Below are 25354 nucleotides of genomic sequence, written 5' to 3'. Positions count from 1 at the left end.
ATATACTGCACCCTCCTTAATGTCCATCACCTGGTACCCCATTCCCCCACCTCCTCCCCTCCAGCAACCCTCAGTTTGTTTTATATGATTAAGAGTCTCTTATGGTTTGTCTCCCTCTCTGATTTTGCCTTGTTTTATTTTTCCCTCCCTTCCCCTATGCTTTTCTGTTTAGTTTCTTAAATTCTACATATGAGTGAAATCATATGATAATTGTCTATTTCTGATTGACTTATTTCACTTAGCAAAATACCCTCTAGTTCCATCCACATCATTACAAATGACAAGATTTCATTTTTTGATGGCTGAGTAATATTCCATTGTATATATGAACCACATTTTCTTTATCCATTCATCTGTTGATGGACATCTGGGCTCTTTCCATAGTTTGGCTATTTTGAACATTGCTATTATGAACATTGGGGTGCAGGTGCCCTTTTGGATCACTGCATTTGTATCTTTGGGGTAAATACCTAATAGTGCAATTGCTGGGTCATAGGGTAGCTCTATTTTTAAAATTTTGAGGAAACTTCATACTGTTTTCCAGAGTGGCTGCCCCAGATTTCAATGCCACCAAATGTGAGATAGTTCCCCTTTCTCTGCATCCTCACCAATATTTGCCGTTTCCTGACTTGTTAATTATAGCCATTCTGACAGGTGTGAGGTGGTAACACATTGTGGTTTTGATTTGTATTTCCCTGGTGCCAAATAATGTTGAGCATTTTTTCATGTGTCAGTTGGCCATTTGAATGTTTTCTTTGGAGAAATGTCTGTTCATGTCTTCTGTCCATTTCTCAATTGGATTATTTGTTTTTTGGGTGTTGAGTTTGATAAGTTCATTATAAATTTTGGATACTAGCCATTTATCTGATAAGACATTTGCAAATATATTCTTACATTCTGTTTGTCTTTTGGTTTTGTTGACTGCTTCCTTTGCTGTGCAAAAGCTTTTAATCTTGATGAAGTCCCAACAGTTCATTTTTGCTTTTGTTTCCCTTGCCTTTAGAGACATGTCTAGCAAGAAGTTGCTGTAGCTGAGGTCAAAGAGGTTGTTGTCTGTGTTCTCTTCTAGGATTTTGATGGATTCCTATCTCACATTGAGGTCTTTCATCCATTTTGAGTTTACCTTTGTGTAAACAGGGAGTGGACATCCCTGTTGTGCTCCTGGTCTTAGGTGAAAAGCTCTCAGTTTTTCCCCATTGAGAATGATATTCACTGTGGACTTTTCATAGATGGCTTTTATTATATTGAGGTATGTTCCCTCTATCCCTACACTGTGGAGAGTTTTAATCAAGAGAGGATGCTGTATTTTGTCAAATGCTTTTTCTTTTAAAAAAAAGATTTTATTTATTTATTTGAGAGAGAGAATGAGAGAGAGAGAGCACATGAGGGGGGTGGAGGGTCAGAGGGCAAAGCAGACTCCCTGCTGAGCAGGGAGCCTGATGTGGAACTCGATCCCAGAACTCCAGGATCATGACCTGAGCTGAAGGCAGTCGCTTAACCAACTGAGCCACCCAGGCGCCCTCAAATGTTTTTTCTGCATTAATTGAGATGATCATATGGTTCTTGTCCTTTTTTTATTAATGTGATGCGTCACACTGATTAATTTGTGAATGTTGAACCACGCTTGCAGCCCAGGAATAAATCCCACTTGGTCGTGGTGAATAATCTTTTTAATGCACTTTTGGATCCTACTGGCTAGTATTTTGGTGAGAATTTTTGCATCCATGTTCATTAGTGATATTGGTCTATAATTCTGCTTTTTGATAGGGCCTTTGTCTGGTTTGGGGGTCAAGGTAATACTGGCTTCATAGAAAGACTTTGGAAGTTTGCCTTCCATTTCTATTTTTTTAAACAGCTTCAGAAGAATAGGTATTAATTCTTCTGTAAATGTTTGGTAGAATCTCTTGGGAAGCCATCCTTCCCTGGATTCTTGTTTGTTGGGAGATTGTTTTTTAAGATTTTATTTATTTATTTGAGAGAAGGAGAAAGAGAGCACGAGTGGGGGAGTGAAGAGGGGGGGAGAGGGAGAAGCAGAGTTCCCACTGAGCAGGGAGCAAAATGTGGGGCTCAATCCCAGGACCCTGAGATCATGACCTGAGCTGAAGGCAGACACTTAGCAACTGAGCCACCTAGGTGCCCCGTGTTGGGAGATTTTTTATTACTGCTTCAATTTACTTGCTGGTTAGGTGTCTGTTCAGGTTTTCCATCTTCCTCTTTCAGTTTTGGTAGTTTATACATTTCCAGGAATGCATCCATTTCTTTCAGATTGCCTAACTTGTTGGCATATAGGTGCTCATAATATGTTCTTATAATAGTATTTCTTTGGTGTTAGTTGTGAGCTCTCCTCTTTCATTCATGATTTTATTTATTTGGGTCCTTTCTCTTTTCTTTTTGTTAAGTCTGGCCAGGGGCTTATGGATCTTATTTATTCTTTCAGAGAAACAGCTCCTAGTTTTGTTGATTTATTCTACTGTTCTTTTGGTTTCTGTTTCATTGATTTCTGCTCTAATCTTTATCAATTCTCTTCTCTTACTGAGTTTAGACATTTTTTGGTGTTCTTTCTCCAGCTCCTCTAGGTGTAAGGTTAGGTTGTGTATTTGAGGCTTTTCTTGTGTCTTAAGAAAAGCTTGTATTGCTTTTCCTCTTAGTACTGCCTTTGCTGCATCCCAAAGTTTTTGAACAGTTGTATTTTCATTTTCATTTGTTTCCATGAGTTTTTTTAATTCTTCTTTAATTTGCTGGATGCTCTTTATCTTCCATGTATTTGAGTTCTTTCCAAATATCCTGTTGTGATTGAGTTCAAATTTCAAAGCATTGTGGCCTAAAAATATGCAGGGAATGATCCCAGTCTTTTGGTACTAATTGAGACCTGATTTGTGACCCAGTGTGTGATCTATTCTAGAGAATGTTCCATGTGCACTTGAGACGAATGTGTATTCTGTTGCTTTAGGATAAATGTTCCGACTGTATCTACAAATTACATCTGGTCCAGTGTGTCATTCAAAGCCCTTGTTTCCTTGTTGATCTTCTGCTTAGATGATCTATCCATTGTTGTGAGTGGAGTGTTAAAGTCCTCTACTATTATTGTGTTATTATCAATGTGTTTCTTTATTTTTGTTCTTAATTGGTTTATATATTTGGCTGCTCCCATGTTAGGGGCATAAATATTTACAATTTTTGATCTTGTTGGATAGTCCTGTTAAGTATGAAAATTGTCCCTCCTTATTACAGTCTTTGCTTTAAAATCTAATTTTTCTGATATAAGGATTGCTACCCCAGCTTTCTTTTAATGTCCATTAGCATGATAAATATTTCTCCACCCCCTTATCCCCTCACTTTTAATGACAATCATTCTTTGTGTCTGAAATGAGTCTCTTGTAGACAGCATATGGATGGTTCTTGCTTTTTTACCCAATCTGATACTCTGTGTCTTTTGATTGGGGCATTTAGCCCATTTACATTCAGAGTAACTATTGAAAGATATGAATTTATTGCCACTGTATTACCTATAAAGTCACTGTTTCTGTATATTGTCTTTGTTCCTTTGTGGTCTATGTTACTTTGGGGCTATCTCTTCACTTAAAGGATCCCCTTTAATTCTTTCAGGGCTCATTTAGTAATCACAAATTCTTTTAGTTTCTTTTTTATCCTGGAAGCTCTTCATCTCTCCTACTGTTCTTAATGACAGCCTTGCTGAATAAAGTATTCTTGGCTGCATGTTTTTCTCATTTAGCACCCTGAATATATCATGCCAGTCCTTTCTGGTCTTCCAGGTCTCTGTGGATAGGTCTGGAGCCAGTCTTATGTTTCTACCCTAGGTTAAGGACCTCTTTTCCCCTGAGCTGCTGTAGGGTTTTCTCTTTGTCTCTGAAATTTGCAATCTTCACTATTATATGTCGAGGTGTTGTCCCATTTCTATTGATTTTGAGTGAGGTTCTCCGTGCCTGCTGGACTTGAATGCCTGTTTCCTTTCCAGATTTCTTTCTCCATGAAGGGATTCTCTGGAGTCATCTATGCTTTCAAGCCCAGCTAGTATCTTTATAATCATTATTCTGAACTCAAGTTCTGTCATCTTACTTATATCCCTACTGATTAGGTCCTTAGCAGTCAGTACTGCCTCTTGTTTTCTTTCCATTTCTACCATCTTGTCATTTTGTCCAGAGAAGAATAGATGAATGAGAGAACCAAATACTAAAATAACAACAACCCCTGACAATTATACACTGAACAAATCAAAAGAGACCAGAAATCAACAAGGAAAAAACAAAAGGAGAGAATAAATAAATAATCAGACCAGTTAACAAAATAAAGCAATACACTAGAGCCTGTGTGTATTTTGGTCTGTTAGAAAACTAGATCTCAAAATTATAAAGATATATATATACAAAAATAAAATCAACCATAATGAAAGGATAGAATGTAACTGTAAAAATGGAAATTTAAAAAAGGCTTAAAAAAGAATATAATCTGACAGGTGAACAGAACAGAGCAATACATAAGATTCTGGTGTATTTTGGTCTGTTTGTTAGAAGAAACTACATATCAAAATTTTAAGGAAAGATACACATATATATATACAAAAATAAAATTAAGTTCAATGAAAGGGTAAAATGCAACTGTAAAAATAAAAATTAAAAAAGACTTAAAAAAGAGTTGATAGAATAAAAAGTTAGCTGAAAAAGAAAAAAATTAAATTGAAAGACTAAAGAATCCTGAGGAAAAAACACAAATTCTATATGCTATTTTCCCCTAGTGCTGGAGTTTTGCAGTTCTGTGTGATCAGTAAACTTGGTCTTAGCTGGATATTCTTGCTGATCTTCTGGTGGAGGGGTCTGTTGCATTGATTCTTAGGTGTCTTTGCCTGGTCAGAATTGCAGGACGGCTCAGTGTAAGCAGCTCAGGATTGCTCTATGTAGCTTTTGTTCCCTGAAGTCTTTCCACCCTGTCAGCACCCTAATGTCCAGCCTCAGAGCTGAAAGATCCCAACCCCCACTCTTCATTGCACCCTCAGGGAAAAGCAGTCAATTGCTTTTGTCTTCCTGGTTTCCATCCACATTCTGTGTTCACCCAGCCTGTTACCAAGCATTTTTATCTCAGGCACGTGACCCCATTTCTAGTCTCCAAACTCTGCAGACTCCTGTGGTACACACTTGCACTTCCCCTCCTTTGGGGGGGGAGGGGGGTCTCACTGCAGTTCTACTGCTTGCTGGGCCCCTGCGTGGAGAGCAGTAGATTGTGTTGTGGTTCCTTGTTTATGGCTACACAGAGCTGAAATCCCACTCCCGGGCTTGCTGTTTGCAGCCAACTCCCCACTCTGTTGCCTGGGAACTCTGCCGCACTCAGGCACCTTTGATCTTTCTGTGACACTGGGGATCCTGAGACCAAACCTTCCCACCTAGGAAACTGCCCCACTTCTCCACCTGAGCATCTTTCAGGCAGGGATGCCTGTCACCAGAGCAGACCTATAAAAGTTCCAAATTTTGCACTCTGCTGCTATATCACTTTCCGGTAGCCAGCCTATGGAGGCCCCCTCCCCTGCAGTTTATCTTCTGATATTTCATCTCAGATTCACTTCTCTGCACCTCCACCTTGCAAAAAGTGATCGCTTTTCTATTTGTAGAATTGCAGCAATTTTTTCTTAGATCTCTGGTTGAGTTCACAGGTGTTCTAAATGATTTGATAGCTATCTAGCTGAATTCAGGGACCAGAGGAAAATAGGGTCTCCTATTCCTCTGCCATCTTTCCTCTCTCTGCATTTATTTCATTCTTTATAATGAAGAAATTTTAATGGCCATCCTCTGACCAAAACTGATCAACTTCTTAACTCTTACTGTCCAGAATTGATGCACTTGCCCATTTCTAAACAATCATAGGACCACTCCTGTACCACACACTGGTAAAATAATGGAACTACCATAACTAATTTAGATAAACCAGTTGAGATGAAATAGAAACAAAATCATGCCTGCATACTTTAAATTGATTTCTTTTAAAACACAAGTAAGCTATTTGAATATTTATGCTATAATACCAAACTTTGCAAATTCTCATTAGATTTGATAATTTGTTATTAGATTCAGTATTGTTTATTGTCCAGTTTTTTATAATTGATATATAACATTGCATTAGTTTAAGGTATACCACATGATGATTTGATATATATATATATATTGTGTAATTATACAATCAAGTTTTGTAGGTCAAAAGTTATGTAATGTTAATATATAAATTGTCTTCCAAAATTTATACTGTTTTTTCTTATTGCATTAGAAAAAAATTCAACAAAATATTAAAAAATAAGATGGTAAGCACTATGTAGTACTTTATTTGCAACTAAAGTAAATCCAATTCAAATTAACTTACATCTAAAAGGAAACAGGTAAATAAAATGAACCAGTTCTTGACTAAAATTCCAGAGGAAGGACTGACTTTAGGCATGACTAAAACTATAATCTGCTTATAATGTGTTTCAGGCATCACTAAAACTATAACCTCAAAATGTGTTTCAGGCATAACTAAAACTATAAGCTCCAAATGTGTTCTGGGGGATATTTCCTTTTTCTTTTTTCTTTCTTTCCACATCTCTCTCAACTTTGCTTTTGTTTGCATGCTGCTCCTCATTCTTTTGTGCAACAAATTGTTTCATTAGGCCCAGAAGGATAGATGTCAGCCACTTCAATTTAAAACATCCATTCAACTTCTATCCCAATGCTGGAGAAAAGTCTGTTCTGATAACTCTGGCATACATGCCCCAGAGAATGTGCTGATTGACCCCACTTGGGTTCAGTGTCATTCTGGAATCATTCAATGTGTCTGGGATACTGATGGACATTTACTGATCAAATCTGGGTCATGTATTCACCGCAAAAGACAAGGAAAATAGCCCCACCTAAACCACATGAAATACGAGAGAGCTAGTTCACAAATAGGAATGTATTAGGTAGGTTGTGCAATATGTCAGTAAAAAGATATCATATATTTCAGTTGGTTAACAAAATAACAAATCATTGCTTCTGTACATTATTACCCAATATGATTAGTGTTGGGGTGGTAGTAATGGGAACTCTTCTTCCAGCAGTGACTCAGAGACCCAGGATTGTACCAGATTTTGAATATAGCATCTTCCATGCATGGTTAACATCTCCAGATTTCCCAACTGGAAGCTAGGTGGGAAAGAGAGAAAGTGAAGAAAAGAAACTTGCCTTGGCATAGAAGTAACATATCATTTATGCCTATATTTCACTTATTAATTATGATTTGATTTGTCACAACTGCCATGATATGAAATGTTACTTGGAAACACAGCTTAGCTGTATACTCAGGAAGAGAAATTGTTTGTTGATGACATAACCACTCTTTCCTTAGCAGTTGACCATCAAACTTTGTCTCTCCAACATATTGCCAGCTCATTTATTCTTCACCTTATTGGAAAATTTGCTAATACTTTACTAGTAAGTATGACATTATATGGTGATTTGAAACAATTATAGTTATAATTGTTGCATTGCAACAAATGCAAACCTTTTGCATCAATAATTTATTATCATGTAACGAACTTCAATACTTTGTGGCTTAAACATCGTGTTTTATTTTTTCTCATAATTTTATGTATTGGCAATCTGGGTGACTTTTCTGCTGGTCTCCCCTGGGATTGCATGTAGATTCAGTTATCTGACAGCTTTTATTTGTTTGTTTGTTTTTAAAGATTTTATTTATTTATTTGATAGAAAGAGCAAGAGAGAACACAAACAGTGGGGAGGGGCAGAGGGAGAGTGAGAAGCAGACTCCCTGCTGAACAGGGAGCCCAACATGGGCCTCAATCCCAGAACCCTGAAATTATGACCTGAGCTGAAGGCAGACGCTTAACTGATTGAGCTACCCAGGTACCCCTCAGTCATCTGACAGCTTAACTGAAACTGGAAGTTCCAAGATGGCTTCACTCATGTCAGGCAGGTAGTACAGGGTGCCCTTAGTTTCTTTCCATGGGTCACTTATTATTCTACTAAACAAAATGATCTTCACAGATGGGTGATCTCAGGGTTATGAGATGGTGAAAACAGAAGATACAAGACTCTTAAGATCTAGAACCCCAAACTCTTACACAATTTTTGTGACATTTTATTGATGAAAGAAAGTTAAAAGTCCATCATCAATCTAAAAAGGTAGAATTATAAGAACATTGCTTTTTGAGAAAAGTAGTGATGTCCCATTGAAAAGAGGGTAGACATAGTGTATGAGAGTCCCTATTGCTTCTTGCATTTAGTGTTGTCAATATTCCAGATTGTGGCCATTCTAATTGATGTGCATTGGTAGCTCAATGATTGTTTTAATTTACATTCCCTGATGACATTTGTTGTGGAGCATCTTTTTATATGCTTATTCACCATCCATATATATTCCTTGGTGAGGTGTCTGTTAAAATTGTTGGCCCATTTTAAAATTGGGGTGCTTATTTCCTTATTGTTGAGTTTTAAGTTTCCTTTGTGTATTTTGGATAACAATCCATTATCAGATGTATCTTTTGCACATATTTTCTCTTCTGGGGCTTGCCTTCTCATTCTCTTGACATTGTCTTTCATAGAGTAGCAGTTTTGTTTTGTTTTGTTTTAATCTTAACAAAGTCCATCTTAACAACTATTTCCTTCTTAGATCATACCTTTAGTATTGTATTTAAAAAGTTATCACTATACCCAAGATCATCTAGGTTTTTCTTATGTTATCTTCTAGGAGTTTTCTTGTTTTGTATTTGCATTTAAATATGTATCCATTTTGAATTAGCTTTTGTGAAGGGTGTAAGTTTTGTGTAAGAGTCACTTTTTTGTGTGTGTAGATGTCTAGGTATTTTCATACCATTTGTTGGAAAGACTGTCTTTGGGCCATTGTATTATTTTTGCTTCTTTCTCAAAGATCAGTTAAATATATTAATGTGGTATATTTCTGACATAGCTGTTCCTCTTCATTGCTCTGTCTCTTCTTTCACCAATACCACACCATCTTGATTACTATAACTTTATAGTAAGTCTTGCAGTTAAATAATATCAGTCTTTTCCTCACCTGTGTCCATCAAAGGCATTCTTTATTTCTATTACAGTGATATTTATCTCTATCACTTTGTTGTTCTTTCTTAGGGTTTCTCTCTGCTTACATAGTCCATCTGTTTTTGAATCCTGCTGATTATCCATTAGAGCCATTAGCATATTAGTCATAGTTGTTTTAAAGCCCTAGTCCGATAATGCCACTATCCCAGTCATGTCTGGGAAAAGGAATTCCTGTAAACAGGTCTTTACTAATACAAAGTTGTATAATCCTGTGATTAGGTCTCAGTCTTTTAGAGGTCTATGTAACTGGACTATAAACTTCACAAGTATTTCTGCTTTTTGCTTCCTCCCTTCGGTGGGAAAGGATAGTGAAAGTGGGCTGCAGTTGAGGATTTCCCTTCTAAGTTAGTTAGGCTCTGAAAATACCCGGTAGATGAGTCTCTGGTTAACTACTTCTACTTGAGGGCAGATTTTGTTAAGAACAGAGTGTTCTAGGGGTGCCTGGGTGGCTCAGTTGGTTAGGTGACTGCCTTTGGCTCAGGTCATGGTTCCAGGGTCCTGAGATCGAGCCCCATATCGGGCTCCCTGCTTGGCAGGAAACCTGCTTCTCTCTCCCCCGCCCCCTTCTTGTGTTCCCTTTCTCGCTGTCTCTCTCTCTCTGTCAGTTAAATAAATAAATAAAATCTTAAAAAAAATTCAAAATGGTTCCTTTTCCATTCTTTCTGCCAGAAGCATGATTTTTCTTTTCTTTTTTAAAGATTTACTTATTTGGGCGCCTGGGTGGCTCAGTTGGTTAAGCGACTGCCTTCAGCTCAGGTAATGATCCTGGAGTCCAGGGATTGAGTCTCACATCAGACTCCCTGCTCAGTGGGGAGTCTGCTTCTCCCTCTGACCCTCTCCCCTCTCATGCTCTCTCTCACTCTCTCTCTCAAATAAATAAATAAAATCTTTAAAAAATAAAGATTTACTTATTTATTTTAATTTTTTAAAGATTTTATTTATTTATTTGACAGAGAGCAAGTGAGAGAGAGAGAGCACAAGCAGGGGGAAGGGCAGAGGCAGAGGGAGAAGCAGGCTCAGCACTGAACAGTTGGGGGTGGGCTGGACCTGGGGCTGGATGCAGGACTGTACACGTGGCTCCATGGGGGTCTAAATCCCAGGACTCTGGGATCATGACCTGAGCCAAAGGCAGATGCTTAAGTGATTGAGCCAACCAGGCACTGCAAGATTTACATATTTATTTTAGAGAGATAGAGAGTGAGAGAGAAAGCAGGAGAATGGAGGGGAGGGGCAGAGGCAGAGAGGAAGTGAGAGTGAAGCCCAAGCAGATTCCGTGCTGAGCAGGGTGCCAACTCCGGACTCAATCTCATGACGCTGAGATCACAACCTGAGCAGAAACCAAGAGTTGGATGCTTAACCAACTGTGCCACCCAAGTGCCCCAGAAGCATGATTTTTCTGATACTTACATTTGAACCAAGTTGAACTCCTGTAAGTAAATCTCACAAAATTGTAGGGGCCTCCCTATGACTGCATATTCCTGGAGTTTAGCTCTAAGAGTTGTCCATACTGAGCCTCCAGATATTCATTAATTATTTTTCTTGTTTACCTACCTGGTGCTGCTTCCTGCTGTAGTTTCTGTTCATGGGTCTCTGCTCAGGTAAATTGTTATTCTTGGTATTTGTCTGTTTGTTTCTCCAGTCATGGGGACATCATTTTGCCTGGTGTTCTTACCTTTCTTACTGGTCCTAGAAGAGTTTAGTGTTTCTTAGTGTTTTCTGCTTTTTACGTGTTGGTATGATGCAGTGGCAACTTCCAAGCTCTTTACATGTGGAATTGGAAACAGCTGAGGAAGTTTCCTCATATCTCTAAATCTCAATCTTATGTAAACTAGGGATTGTAACATCACCAACCTCATAAATTTTGTTAAAACAAATGAGGAAAAAATATATAGTGCTTAATATAAAGTATATAATATATTATATCCTAAATAAATCTTTAAATTTATTATTATAATTATTATATCCTGCTCTTTTTATTGGAAATAAAATGTTTGTACTTAGTAGTGACAATATGAGATGACAATATCATTAGTGTTAAGTGTTTAGGTGTAGTAATAGGGTTCTATTAGTGTGATAAAATACCATTCAATGATCTTTTCTTCTTTCTGTGATCCTAAATAATTTATATAACTTAAAATGTATTTTATTGGGGCACCTGGGTGGCTCAGATGGTTGGGTGTCTGCCTTCGGCTCAGGTCATGATCCCAGGGTCCTGGGATCGAGTCCCGCATCGGGCTCCCTGCTAGGCGGGGAGCCTGCTTCACCCTCTGCCTCTGCCTCTCTCTCTCTCTCTCTGACTCTCATGAATAAATAAATAAAACATTTAAAAACATATTAAAAAATAAAATAAAATGTATTTTATTTGTATGTTTCTTAGGTGTTAAAATAGCACTTGATTCCAGATTTTATCATCATGCCACTTAATTACTCTTCTGTTCAGTTTTCTTTTTTCTGTTTTTTTTAATTACATTTGGTATTTTATTTTACTAAGAAATATTTTTCATTATGATTTTAGATATACTTTCATAGACTTATAGTTTGTATTCCCCTAAAAAGTTTAAACATTCCTTAATGTTTATTTTAAACATATTCTCTAGTCTTAACTTCTCATATTATTTTTTAAACCTTTGGATCAAATTTACACTAACACAATAGTTTGATCTCTTTTAAGCACCCTCAATTGCATTTATTTATAATTCTCTTCATTTGCATCTTTCTGTTTCTTTCTTTCAAATTTAGCTTTTAAAATTATTTGTTAATTTTCAAAATTAAAGACATCATCATATTTTTATGCCAAGTTCTTTGTCCATTTCTTTTTTGTTTTTTATTAAGAAATAGCAATATATCATACCAAGCAATAATTTTCTAGGTTTTGACCAAAAAGTTAAGAAAAAAAAAGTTTTTCACAAAAAAGAATATATATGTCCTAATCTTTATACTTGCATTCTTTATATTTATATATATACACATAAAAGATACAAATAAATATATAAAAGATATATATGTATACAAATTATATATATATAACATATATATAAATCATATATTACTGTCTTATATGATATATATGATGTATGTATATACATGCATACATATACATTTATATGTATTTCTTTATTATACTGTGTAGTGCACAATATAGAAAGTATAAATCAAATCACTACAAAGCGTAAGAATTTATGAGAGAAAAGCTATTCTATAATAGTTTTTAAAAAGAGAAACATGAGTTAAAAATGTGAAGATAGTGGCAAACATTATAAATAGATCCAAGCTTCCCAAATCAATTTCCACTTATTGTAATAAGTCAAGCAGGATAAACACTATTGTTAGGAAAAAAAACTATCATATAATAAAGTTTGAAATGGGAGGGATTTTAATATAATAAACTGTATATCCTGACTGAATTTATTTGTGGAATTTCTATGTGTCCCTTTTTTCTTAGTTCAATTGGATGTAAATAGTGAGGGTCTATTTTCTGTTGCCCATCTGCATCTGCTGGTTTTAAGAAATAGTAAAAGAAAAAGATGAGTGGCATTTATTGTTTAACATAAATTCTTTATCTCATGTATTTCAATCCCTTTCTTATTTCTATATACTACCAGTGTTTAATGTATTATTTTATCCTAATCAATACAAACTTTATAAAGTCTGAACTTTAATTCAAATTTTCCTCTACATTTTACATATTTTTTGGTAGATTCACTTCAGCAGTTGTGATCATTAGTCTATGATATTTGACAGTGGGTTGCATGTTCTCTGTAATTTAATGTGATTTGCATATGTGTCCTAGGAGCAGTAAAACCATTTAAGTATTCAATGGGAAAGATGTGGCTCTTGGGAGTCATCTTATTAGCATGCAAGAACAACGCATCTAACAAAAGCATGTAGTAAAAAGAATAGTGTTCTCAGCAATGCATTGGAAATTTTTTCACTAATATGTATGCATTTTTTTTGAAAAAAAATCAGCAGTCTGAAAAGCTGTCACCTCAAGAATTTAAAGAATGACATTCAAGGAGTAGATTAATACTAACATAATCATAACTCAGAGTACTTGTCCTATTTTAGAATCTCCTCAGAAAAATATACTAGGTTGTATAAATAGCCGATAGAAAAAGTATTATTAGTATATTTTGAGCTCTAATATACTTAAGAAAAATCTAAAAAAAGTATGCTTTCAATTACTTTTATTTTTATTTAATTAATTATGGAATATCAAAATTCATGAGGAAAAATTCCACAGACAATTTTACCACTTAATAATTACATAGTTGTAGATGTCATTAATATGGAAGGATAGGAAACAATTAACTTCCCTTTCTCTTCACAGACACACTGATTCAATAGCAGTACTTGAAGACATGAAGTGAGTTCCTCTGTGAGAAATCCAGAAACTACCTAAGAGGTTTCTGCACCCCTAGTGAGTGTAAAACCCACAACAGCAAAACTTATAAGAAAGAGAAAACATACGATCATCAAAAGCCCCACCCATAGTACATAACCAGGGATAGAAGCCCAGTTGCCAGCTTCTCTCTGAAGAAGTTGAAATCAATATCTAGCATTCTATCTTCTTAGGTACTACCCAAGGGACTACTTACCATCTTATCTATCCCAGAGAGATTATAACTCCTAGTATATGCTAGTCCCTTTGAAATTACAGACATCCAGGTGGTGTTAGAACTAACTTGTGGGCAATTACCCCTATAGCATCTCTCCCTGGCTTAGTGTAAAGAAATTGAGCAAAAAATCCCAACTCCTAGCTTCCTACTGAGGAGGAAAGAAGTTGGACTGCACATCAAGCATCTCAACTTTTGGGGATGCTACCTAAATAACTAGCTACTGTCTCACCTGCCTTAGAGAGTTGATGAAACTTGGCATATGCTAGACTTCAGAGCCAACAGAGAAAAAAGTGGCAATTTGAACTAGTGGGGGAACATTTATCATAGGAACCTCAGGCTCACTGAAGAGTAAGGACGTGATAAGTCACAGTTCCCAGCTTCTCCCTGAGGAGGAAAAGAGTTGGACCATGCATTTGGTGTTCTAACTTCTCTGGGAGCTACACAAGGGATTGGCCTTACTCTGCCTATCTGAGTGCCAATGGAACTTGGCATACTCTAGATCCCTGGGCCCCACTAAAAACAAAGGCAGAAGTTTGGACTGGCATAAAGGTATGAGAGCCTACAGATGCTCAAATGAGATTGATTGGTGAAGATCTTCTCTTGTACAAGTCCAGTCCAGGAAGATGGAGATGTGGTTGTTTTTCCTAATGTGTAGGTACCAACACAGAGTCAAAGAATATGAAGAAACAGGGAAACACTGAACAGATAAAGAAACAAACAAACAAAAACTCCAGAAATCATCCCTAATGAAATGGAGATTTGTGAATTTTCTGGCAGAGAATTCAAAATAACTCAAAAATGCTTGGTGAGCTCATAAGAATAATAAATAAATAAAGGGAGAATTTCAACAGACAGAAAATCTGAAATAGGACCAAATAAATTTTGAACTGAACAATATGATAGCTAAATTAAAAAAAAAATAATAGAGGGGTTAACATTAGACTAGAACAAGCGGAAGAGAGAGTCAATAAACTTGAAGACAAGTCATTTGAAATTATCTAGTCAGAGGAGGAAAAAGTAAAAGAATTTAAAGGAGTGAAAGGAGCTTAAGAGAATTATTGAACACTATTAAAAAGATCAATACATACATTAGGAAAGTTCCAGAATTCCAGAACTCTAGGAGCAGAGTCCTAGAAAGGACCAGAAAGTTTGTCAAGAAATAGTTGAAAATGTCCCAAATCTAGGACAGGAAATGGAAAACCAGATCCAGGAATTTCAGAGGGCCCCAAGTAAGATGAAATCAAATAAATTCATTCTGAGACACATTATAATCAAATTATAAAAAGTCAAAGATAGGGAATTTTGAAAACAAGATAAAAGTGAACTGTCACATATAAGGAAACTCCTAAAATGTATTATCAAATTTTCCAGCAGAAACCTTGCAGAACAGGAAGGAGTAAGGTGATATATTGAAATTGCTGAGGGGCAGAGAGGATGGGGAGGGAGGAGAAAAAAAAGAAAACAAGAGGGCGCCTGGGTGGCTCAGTTGATTAAGCAACTGCCTTCAGCTCAGGTCATGATCCTGGAGTCCCGGGATCGAGTCCCACATCAGGCTCCCTGCTCTGCGGGGAGTCTGCTTCTCCCTCTGACCCTCTTCCCTCTCGTGCTCTCTATCTCTCATTCTCTCCCTCTCAAATAAATAATAAAATAAAATCTTTAAAAAAAAAAAAAGAAAGAAAACAAGAAAGAAAAAACACCTGCCAATGAAGAATACCATAGCCAGCCAAAGTTTGCTTCAAAAATGAAAGAGATGTTTATAAAAAAAATATATATATATATATATAAAATTTCCACGATAAACAAGAACTCAAGTAATTCATCAACATTACCAACATTACAAGAAATGCTAAAGGTGGGGTGTCTGGGTGGCTCAGTCAGTTAAGTTTCTGACTCTTGATTTCAGCTCAGGTCCTAATCTCAGCCCAATGTCAGGCTCTGTTCAGTGTGGAGTCTGCTTGAGATTCTCTCTTTCCCCCTCTCCTGCTGCTCCTCTCCCTACTTGCACTTTCTCTCTCTAAAATAAATAAATAAATAAATAAATAAATAAAATCTTAAAAAAGAAACTTTAAAGGGAATTTTTCATTCTAAAATGAGGAAATTTAAACAGCAAGATAGCACACAATATAAGATCCACAATATAAATAGGTGTGTATTGATACATCAATAACATAAAGAGGGTGAGTAAAAGTATAGTTTGTATGTGACTAAAGTTGTCACCAGTTTAAAATAGACTTTATATTTTATGTAAAACATGACAACCACAAAGAAAATACCCATAAAAGTTATATAAAATAAAAAGAGGGAGGAGAGTATGTGGGTGGCTCAGTTGGTGAAGCACCTGCTTTAGGCTCAGGTCATTATCCCAGGGTCCTGGAATGAAGCCCTACATTAGACTCCCTGCTCAGTGGGGAGCCTACTTCTCCCTCTCCCTCTGCTCCTCCCCCCTGCCCCTATGCTCTCTCTCTCTCTCAAATAAATAAAATCTTTTTTTAAAAAAGAGGGAGGAATCAAAGTAATTTAATACAGAGAGAGAGAGAAACAAAATAAAAAAAAACAAAAGAGGAAAAGAGGGACAAAAGAACTACAAAACAAACAAAATAAGAAGCAAAAAACAATAATAAGTTTTGTTTCTATCAGTAACGACTTTAAGTATAAATGGATGTAACTCACCAATCAAAAGACAGAGTGGTTGAATGGATTAAAGCAAAATAAAAGATCTATCCACATATTGTATATAAGAGACCCCTCTTAGTTTTAAAGACATACTTAGGCTAGAAGTAAAGGGACATAAAAAGATATTCCATGAATATGCTACCCAAAATAGAGCAGAAGTAGCTAAACAAATTAAACCAAATAGATTATAAGTCAAAAATTGTCACAAGAGACAATTAAGGACATTGTATAATGATGAATATTGACCAGGATGACATAACAGTTATATATTCAAACAAAAGCAGAGAACCTAAATATATAAGGCAAACATTGACAAATCTGAAGGGAGAAATAGCAGTGCATAAAAGTAGAAGACTTCAATATCCCATTTGCAACAGTAAATAGAACAAGCATACAGAATATCAAAAAAAGAAACAGGAGACCTTAACATTATGGACCAAATGTATAACAGATCAAGAACATTCAATCCAGCAGCAGCAAAATATACATATTCTCAAGTCCACATGGAATATTCTCTAGTAAGAGTCATATCACAAAAATGAAACAAAACAAAAGTCTTAACCAATTTAAGAAGATTGAAAGTATACTTAGTATCTTCTCCAAACACAATAGAATAAAGCTAGAAATTAATAGCAGAAAGAAGGCTTTAAAATTTACAAATATGTAGATATTAAACAACACATTTATAAACATGTCAAAGAAGAAATCAAAGAGAAGTTAGAAAATAACTTGAACCAAATGGAAATAAAAACACAGCATACCAAAACTTATGGAATACACCAAAAGCAGTACTAAAAGGATAATTTATAGTTATAATACCTGCAATAAAAAAGAGGAAGGATCTTAAATAAGTAACTATATACCTCAAAGAACTAGAAAAAAAAAGAAACAATACTCATCAGGAGGAGGGAAATAATAAAGATTAAGCAAAAATAAATGAAATAAATAATAGAAAATTTGACAAAACTAAAAGTTGGATTTTTTGAAAAGATAAAATTAACAAACCTTTATGTAGACTAAAAGAAAAGTATACATAAAAGAGGAGACATTACAACATCACAATTTTTATTTTATAGAAATAAAAAGGATCAAAAGAAAGTATATGAATAATTATATACAAGGTATCTGGATATCCTAAAATAGATAAGTTCCTAGAAACATAAAACTATCAAGACTGACTAACGAAGAAAAAGAAATTAAAAATCTGAATAGACCTATAACTAATATGAAGGTTGAATCAGTAATCAAAAACCCCATTGAAGAAAATCCCAGGATTTGAAGGTTTCACTGGGGAATTCTACAATAAAGTTAAAGAACAAATGCCAATCTTCAAAATCTCCCAAAAAAACTGGAACGAGGAGACTACTACTAAACTCATTTTATAAGGCCAACATTACTTGGATACCAAAGACAGATAAAGACACCACAAGAAAAGAAAACTACAGGACAATATCTCTGGTGAACCGAGATGTAAAAATCCTCAACAAAATGCTAGTAAAATGAATCCAACATATTAAAAAGATCAGGGAGCTATGATGGGTTTTTAGAATATAGATGAGGTTTGTTGGGATGAGGTCCAGAGCTTATGACCAAGAAAGAATTCTTGAGACATCTTTGGCACAAAAAGGTGGTTTTATTAAAGCATGGGGACAGGACCCATGGGCAGAAGGAGCTGCTGCACTGGGGTTGTGAGGGGTGACTGATTATATACTTGGGAGTTGGGGGAGGTAAGGAAAAGGGAGGTTTCAAAAGGATTTTCATATGTTAAAGAAGACTCACAAGATACTGAAGGCTTTGCCATTTTCAGATTGAGGTTGTTTTTCTCTCTAGGAAGACATTAACATTAAGACAGGTGGGAGCTTCCTGGAGGAATATCACACATATCCCACCCAGGATTGGTGGGGGTGGAGTTGCAGGGTGTCAGCTTATGCTTTGTCCTTAGTCTTCTACTCCCTCATCACCATGGCCAAATGGCTTTTATTTCTAGGATGCAATGAGAGTTCAACATTTGAAAAATCAATATGGTACACCACAGATAGGGAAGATGGTGACTGGGTAGGAAGACCCTAGGCTCATTTTGTCCCATGAACACAGCTGGAGAAATATCAGATCATCCTAAATACCCCATAAATTGACCTGAAGACTGAAAGAACAAACTCCACATCAAAGAAGGTAGGAAGTATGGAGATGTGGTTTAGGGAAGAAGCAGATCACAGGTGTTGTGGAGGGAGGGAGCCATGGTCATGGAGAAGGGTGAGAGAGAGGAGCACACAGGGGAATGCACAAGAAGATCATTTCCTTGAAGTAGCTTGGAAAACTAGAGCAGCTAAATTTTGTGAATTCTTGAAACCAGCAGGGCCTAAAACCTAAAGACCTAAAGTTTTAAAGGTCAATGGGCTTGGCTGGGATAGAGTCCTGAGGGCACTGCCCTACTCCTGGAGAGAAGGCAGGCAAACAACCCAGAAACAGAAAGCATAGAAGCAAAGATTTCATAAACACCTGAGGCACACAGCAGGGAGATTATTCACTCTTCTTGGAGTGCTTCCCTAAGAGGCAATATTCAAGCAGACACCTCCCTGGGAACTAAGGAGCTAGTCTGTGTCATTTCCCACCCCTTCCCTCAGCATAAACATAGAACCACCCGCAGGAAGAGGCACAGCATCTACACTAACTGCCTAACTTGCTCACACCAAACCTCATGCCCCTATGCTGTGGCAGGACTGGCCCTCTTAGTCAATCTTCCTTCAGTCCCAATGCAGCAGGCCTCTCTCCCAGACAGTCCTGCCCACACCATGTCTCCTGACCAGATTTCTGTAGGGCTTCAGTCTCCTGGAAATGGTATCAGGTCTCACTTCACAGTTAGACCGAGCACACCTAGTTAAGACTCACCATATTCAGGCCAAGGACCAACGACAGCAGGCAAGGAGAGCCTCTGCAGATGACTGACCTGAAGGACAGAGCAGCCAAAACACAACAACAGAGACAATGCATCACAACCAGAGACACTCCCTGAAGTGCCAGCCTCGGGGAACTACATGACCTAATATATAAATCCATTACTTTCAGCAGCAGGAGACATAACTGGCTTTTTTAATACACAGAAGAAGGTAGACTTAGACAAAATGCCACGATAGAGCAATATACCACAAATAAGGAACAAGATAAGGCCACAGCAAAACAGAACAATCATAAGGATATTCACTGGGCTTGAGAAAGAGTAGAAGACATCAGGGGGACCCCTACCACAGAGATACAAGTGTTAAAAAACAATCATTCGGAGAGGAAGAATGTGATAAATGAGATGGTAACAGGCTTGATGCAATGAACAGCAAGCTGAAAAAAGCAGAGGAATGAATTAGTGATCTAGAAGACAAAATAATGGAAAATAATGAAGCCGAACAAAAGAGAGAAAGAAGAATTATGGAGCTTGAGAATAGACTTAGGGAACTCAGTGATTCCATCAAATGTAATTAACACTTGTATTATAGGAGTCCCAGAAGAAGAGAGATAAAAGAGGCAGAAAATTTATTTGAGGAAATGATAGCTGAAAGCTTCCCTAATCTGAGGAAGGAGACATCCAGATCCAGGAGGCACAGAGAACTCCTGTCAAAATCAACAGAACAGGCCAACATGAGACATATTGTAATTAAATTTACAAAGTATATGGATAAAAAATCTTAAAAGCATTAAGACAAAAGAAGTCCCTAACTTACAAGTAAAGACCCATAAACCTAGCTTAAGATTTCTCCACAGAAACTTGGCAAGTCAAAAGAGACTAGCATGATGTAGTCAAAGTGCTGAATGGGAAAAATCTGTAGCCAAGAATACTCTATCCAGCAAGGCTATCATTCATAACAGAAGGAGAAATAAAGAGTTTCCCAGACAAACAAAAACTAAAGGAGTTTGTGACCACTAAACCAACCCTGCAAGAAATACTAAAGAGAATTCTTAGTGCAAAGGAAACACCAAAAATGACAAAGACTAGAAAGGATCAGAGAAAATCTCCAGAAACAATGGCAAAACAAATAATAAAATCACACTAACTACATTTCTATCAATAATTACTTTGAATGTAAATGGACTAAATGCTCCAATCAAAAGCCAGGGTTTCAGAATGGATAAAAAAATAAAAATAAGACCCATCAATATCCTGCCTACAAGAGACTCACTTTAGACCTAAAGTCACCTGCAGATTGAAAATGAGGTGATGGAGAAACATTTCTCATGCAAATAGATGTCAAAAGAAAGCTGGAGTAGTAATGCTTATATTGGACAAATGACTTTAAAGCAAAGACTGTAACAAGAGATGAAGAGGGCACTATATCATAATAAAGGGGATAATCCACAAGATCTAACAATTGAAAATATGCACCCAACATAGGAGCAGCCAAATATATAAAGCAATTAATAACAAACATAAAGGAACTAATTGATAATAATACAATAATAGTAAGAGAATTTAACACCTCCTTTACATCAAAGGACAGATCATCTAAACAGAAAATCAGTAAGGAAACAATGGCTTTGAATGATACACTGGACCAGATGGACTTAACAGATATATTCAGAACATTCCATCCTAAAACAGCAGAATACACATTCTTTTCAAGTGCATATGGGACATTCTCCAGAACAGATCACATACTGGGTCACAAATCAGGCTTCACCAAATACAAAAAGACTGAGATCATACCATGCATGCTTTCTGACAATAACACTATGAAACTTGAAGGCAACCACAAGAAAAAATTTGGAATGACCACAAATACATTGAGGTTAAACAACATGCTACTAAACAGTGAATGATTCAACCAGGAAATCAAAGAAGAAATAAAAAAATACATGGAAACAAATGAAAATGAAAATATAATAGTCTGAACCCTTTGGATGCAGCAAAAGCAGCAAAATCTCCCTTCCTAAGAAGGGAGTATATGGCATTACAGGCCTACCTCAAGAAGCAAGAAAAATATCAAACAACCTAACTTTATACCTAAAGAAGCTAGAAAAACAAAACAAAACAAACAAACAAACAAAAACAACAGATGAAGCTTAAAGCCAACACAAGGAAGGCAATAATAAAGATTGAGCAGAAATATATGATAAAGAAACTAAAAAAACATAGAACAGATCAATGAAACCAGGAGATGGTTCCTTGGAAAAATTAATAAAATTGATAAACCTCCAGCCAGATTTATCAAAAAGAAAAGATAAAGGAGCAAATAAATAAAATCACAAATGAGAGAGGAGAAATAACAACCAAAAATCACAGAAACACAAGCAATCAAATATGATGAAAAACTATATGCCAACAAATTGGACAACCTGGAAGAAGTGGATAAATTCCTAGAAATATATAAACTACAGAAACTAAAACAGGAAGAAATAGAAAACCTGAACAGATTGATAACCAACAAGGAAATTGAATTAGATAAAAAAACTTCCAACAAACAGAAGTCCATGGTCAGATGGCATCACAGGTGAATTCTACCAACCACTTATAGAAGAGTTAATACCTATTCTTCTCTAACTAAAAAAAGAGAAAAGGAAGGAAAACTTTCAGATTCATTCTATGAGGCCAGAATTAACCTTATATGAAAACCAGATAAAGATACCACTAAAAAAGAGAACTATAGGCCAATATCCCTCATGAACGGGGATGCAAAAATTCTCAACAAAATACTAGCAAATGAAATCCAATGATACATGAAAAAAACAATTTGACACAACGAAGTGGGGTTTATTCCTTGGTTGCAAGAGTGGTTCAATATTTGCAAATCAATCAACATGTACACCATATTAATAAAAGAAAGAGTAAGAACAAATGATGCAGAAAAGTCATTTGACAAAGTATAACATCCCTTCATGATAAAAACTCAACAAAGTAGGGTTTAGAGGGAATATACCTTACATAATAAAGGCTATATATGAAAAACTCACAGCTAATATCATCCTCGATGGGGAAAAACTGAGAGCATTTCCTCTAGAGTCACAAACAAAACAGTGCTGTCCACTCTCACCACTGTTATTTTTTATTTACTTATTTAAATTCAATTAGCCAACCTATAGTACATCATTAGTCCCAGATGCAGTGTTTAACAATTTATCAGTGGCGTGTAACAACTGGTGCTCACCACATCACGAGCCCTCCTTAATGCCCATCACCCAGTTACCCCATCTCCCACCCATCTCCCTTCCAGCAACCCTCAGTTTGTTTCCTATAGTTAAGAGTCTTTCATGATTTTTCTCCTTCTTTGATGACTTCCCATTCAGTTTTTCTTCCCTTCCCCTATGATCTTCTGTGCTGTTTCCTATATTCCACATGTGAGTGAAATCATATGATAATTGTCTTTAATTGAATGATTTATATCACTCAGCATGATACCCTATTGTTCCATCCATGTTGATGTAAATGGTAAATATTCATCCTTTCCGAAGGCTGAGTAAATTTCCATTGTATATATATACCACATCTTTATCCATTCATCTGTCGATGGACATCTTGGCTCTTTCCACAGTTTGGCTATTGTGGACATTGCTACTATGAACACTGGGGTGCAGGTACCCCTTCGGATCACTGCATTTGTATCTTTGGGGTAAATATCCAGTAGTGCAATGCTGCATCATAGGGTAGCTCTATTTTCAACATCCTGAGGAACCTCCATAGTGTTTCCCAGAGTGGATGCACTGGCTTGCATTCCCACCAACAGTGTAAGAGGGTTCTCCTTTCTCCACATCCTTCCCAACATTTGTTGTTTCCTGTCTTGTTAATTATTGGCATTCTGACTGGTGTGGTTTTGATTTGTATTTACCTGTGGTTTTGATTTGTATTTACCTGATGGGAAGTGATGATGAGCATTTTTTCATGTGTCTGTGGGCCATTTGTATGTCTTCTTTGGAGAAATGTCTGTTCATGTTTTCTGCCCATTACTTGACTGGGTTATTTGTTTTTTGGGTGTTGAGTTTGAGATATTCTTTATAGATCTTGGATACTAGCGATTTATCTGATATGTCATTTGCAAATATATTCTCCCATTCTGTTGGTTGTCTTTTGGTTTTGTTGACTGCTTCCTTTGCTGTACAAAAGCTTTTTATCTTGATGAAGTCCCAATAGTTCATTTTTGCTTTTGTTTCCCTTGCCTTCAGAGATGTATCTAGCAAGAAGTTGCTGTGGCCGAGGTCAAAGAGGTTGTTGCCTGTGTTCTTCTCTAGGATTTTTTTTTTTAAGATACATTTATTCAGCATCATGATCAGACTATTACATTTAGCAATCAACAGCATGGGTGCAAAAAAAAATCTACATCAAAACCCTTTGTTGGAATGCTTTACACTTTTCACAGAACAGAAACTAAAATAACCTGTTATATAATTAGTCACAAATACAGTCCTCGAGTTTTTTGCCCATACAGATGAATATTGTCTAAAACATGTCTTCTTTGTAACAGCTAGGCCCTGCCACCACTGTGCTTGGCTGAGTTCACAAATCTCTTGTAACCTGTAGCTTCCCTGTCACTTCTCTGGCTCTCCTCTCCTGCTAAGCTTTGTTTCCTGGCAGTAATTAAAACCTTCTGCCACTGCCATAGCTACTGCTGCTGCTAGAACCACCACAGCCAACTTGGTTTCATGGTTTGGCAAAGTATTGGCCTCCACCACCATAGGCGCCAGAGCTTCTGCTTCCAAAATTTCCTCCTTTCATGGGTCCAAAATTTGAGGATTGATTGTTGTAATTGCCAAAATCATTAGAGCTTCCGCCACCTCCGAAGCTGCTTCCATCATGACCAAGTCCGTCATAGCCGTCCCCACGGCCACCATGTCCACCACCACCTCGACTGCCACCAAAGCCACCTCGACCACGGAAGTTCCCTCCACGACCAGAGTTGTCATTCCCACCAAAACCACCTCCACGACCACCACCAAAGATTCCAGAACCACTTTGACCTCTTTGGCTGGATGAAGCACTAGCCATCTCTTGCTTAGATAGGGCTTTCTCTACTTCACAGTTGTGGCCATTCACAGTATGGTATTTTTGAATGATAATCTTGTCTACAGAGTCATGGTCATCAAATATTACAAAAGCAAAACCTCTCTTTTTGCCACTGCCTCGGTCAGCCATGATCTCGATCACTTCAGTTTTCCCATACTGTTCAAAACAATCTCTTAGATGATGTTCTTTAGTGTCTTCTTTAATGCCACCAACAAAAATCTTTTTCACAGTTAAGTGGGCACCAGGTCTTTGAGAATCTTCTCTTGAGACAGCCCTCTTTGGTTCCACAACTCTTCCATCCACCTTGTGTGGCCTTGCGTTCATGGCTGCATCCACCTCCTCCACAGTGGCATACGTGACAAACCCAAAACCTCTGGAGCGCTTGGTGTTTGGATCTCTCATTACCACACAGTCTGTAAGCATGCCCCTTTGCTCAAAATGGCTCCTCAGACTCTCATCGGTTGTTTCAAAGCTCAAACCTCCCATGAAGAACTTCTGCAGCTGTTCAGGCTCTTTGGGAGACTCTGACTTAGACATGACAGCAGTGGGAGGGGAAAATTTAACAATGCTTACTCGGCAGCATCCACGAGCAGAAAGGTCTTCTCTAGGATTTTGAGAATTTCTGTCTGGCATTTAGGTTTTTCAACCATTTTGAGTTTATCTTTGTGTATGGTATAAGAAAAAAGCCTAGTTTCATACTCCTGCATGTAGCTGTCCAATTTTCCCAGCACCATTTATTAAAGAGACTGTGCTTTTTCTATTGGATAGTCTTTCCTGCTTTGTCGAAGATTAGTTGACAATAGAGTTGAGGGTCCATTTCTGGGTTCTCTATTCTGTTCCATTGATCTATGCATCTGTGTTTGTGCCACTACCATATTGTCTTGATGATTACAGCTTTGTAATATAGCTTGAAGTCTGGAATTGTGATGCCACCAGCTTTGTTTTTTTTTTTCAACATGCCTCTTGCTAGTTGGGTTTTTTTTCTG

At 36.9% G+C, this 25354-nt stretch overlaps 1 pseudogene; it reads right to left on the bottom strand.

The window, feature by feature from the left end:
- Positions 1-23839: 23839 nt before the first annotated feature.
- On the bottom strand, positions 23840-24905 carry LOC148164997 (heterogeneous nuclear ribonucleoprotein A1-like; annotated as a pseudogene).
- Positions 24906-25354: the final 449 nt, after the last annotated feature.

The sequence above is a fragment of the Eumetopias jubatus genome, unplaced genomic scaffold, assembly GCF_037043125.1.
Source record: "Eumetopias jubatus isolate StellerSeaLion01/CBP00866 unplaced genomic scaffold, mEumJub1_p1.0 scaffold_1, whole genome shotgun sequence".
NCBI classification, from domain to species: domain Eukaryota; kingdom Metazoa; phylum Chordata; class Mammalia; order Carnivora; family Otariidae; genus Eumetopias; species Eumetopias jubatus.
Note: the sequence above shows the minus strand (reverse complement) of the source record. Positions and strands in the feature narration are given on the sequence as shown.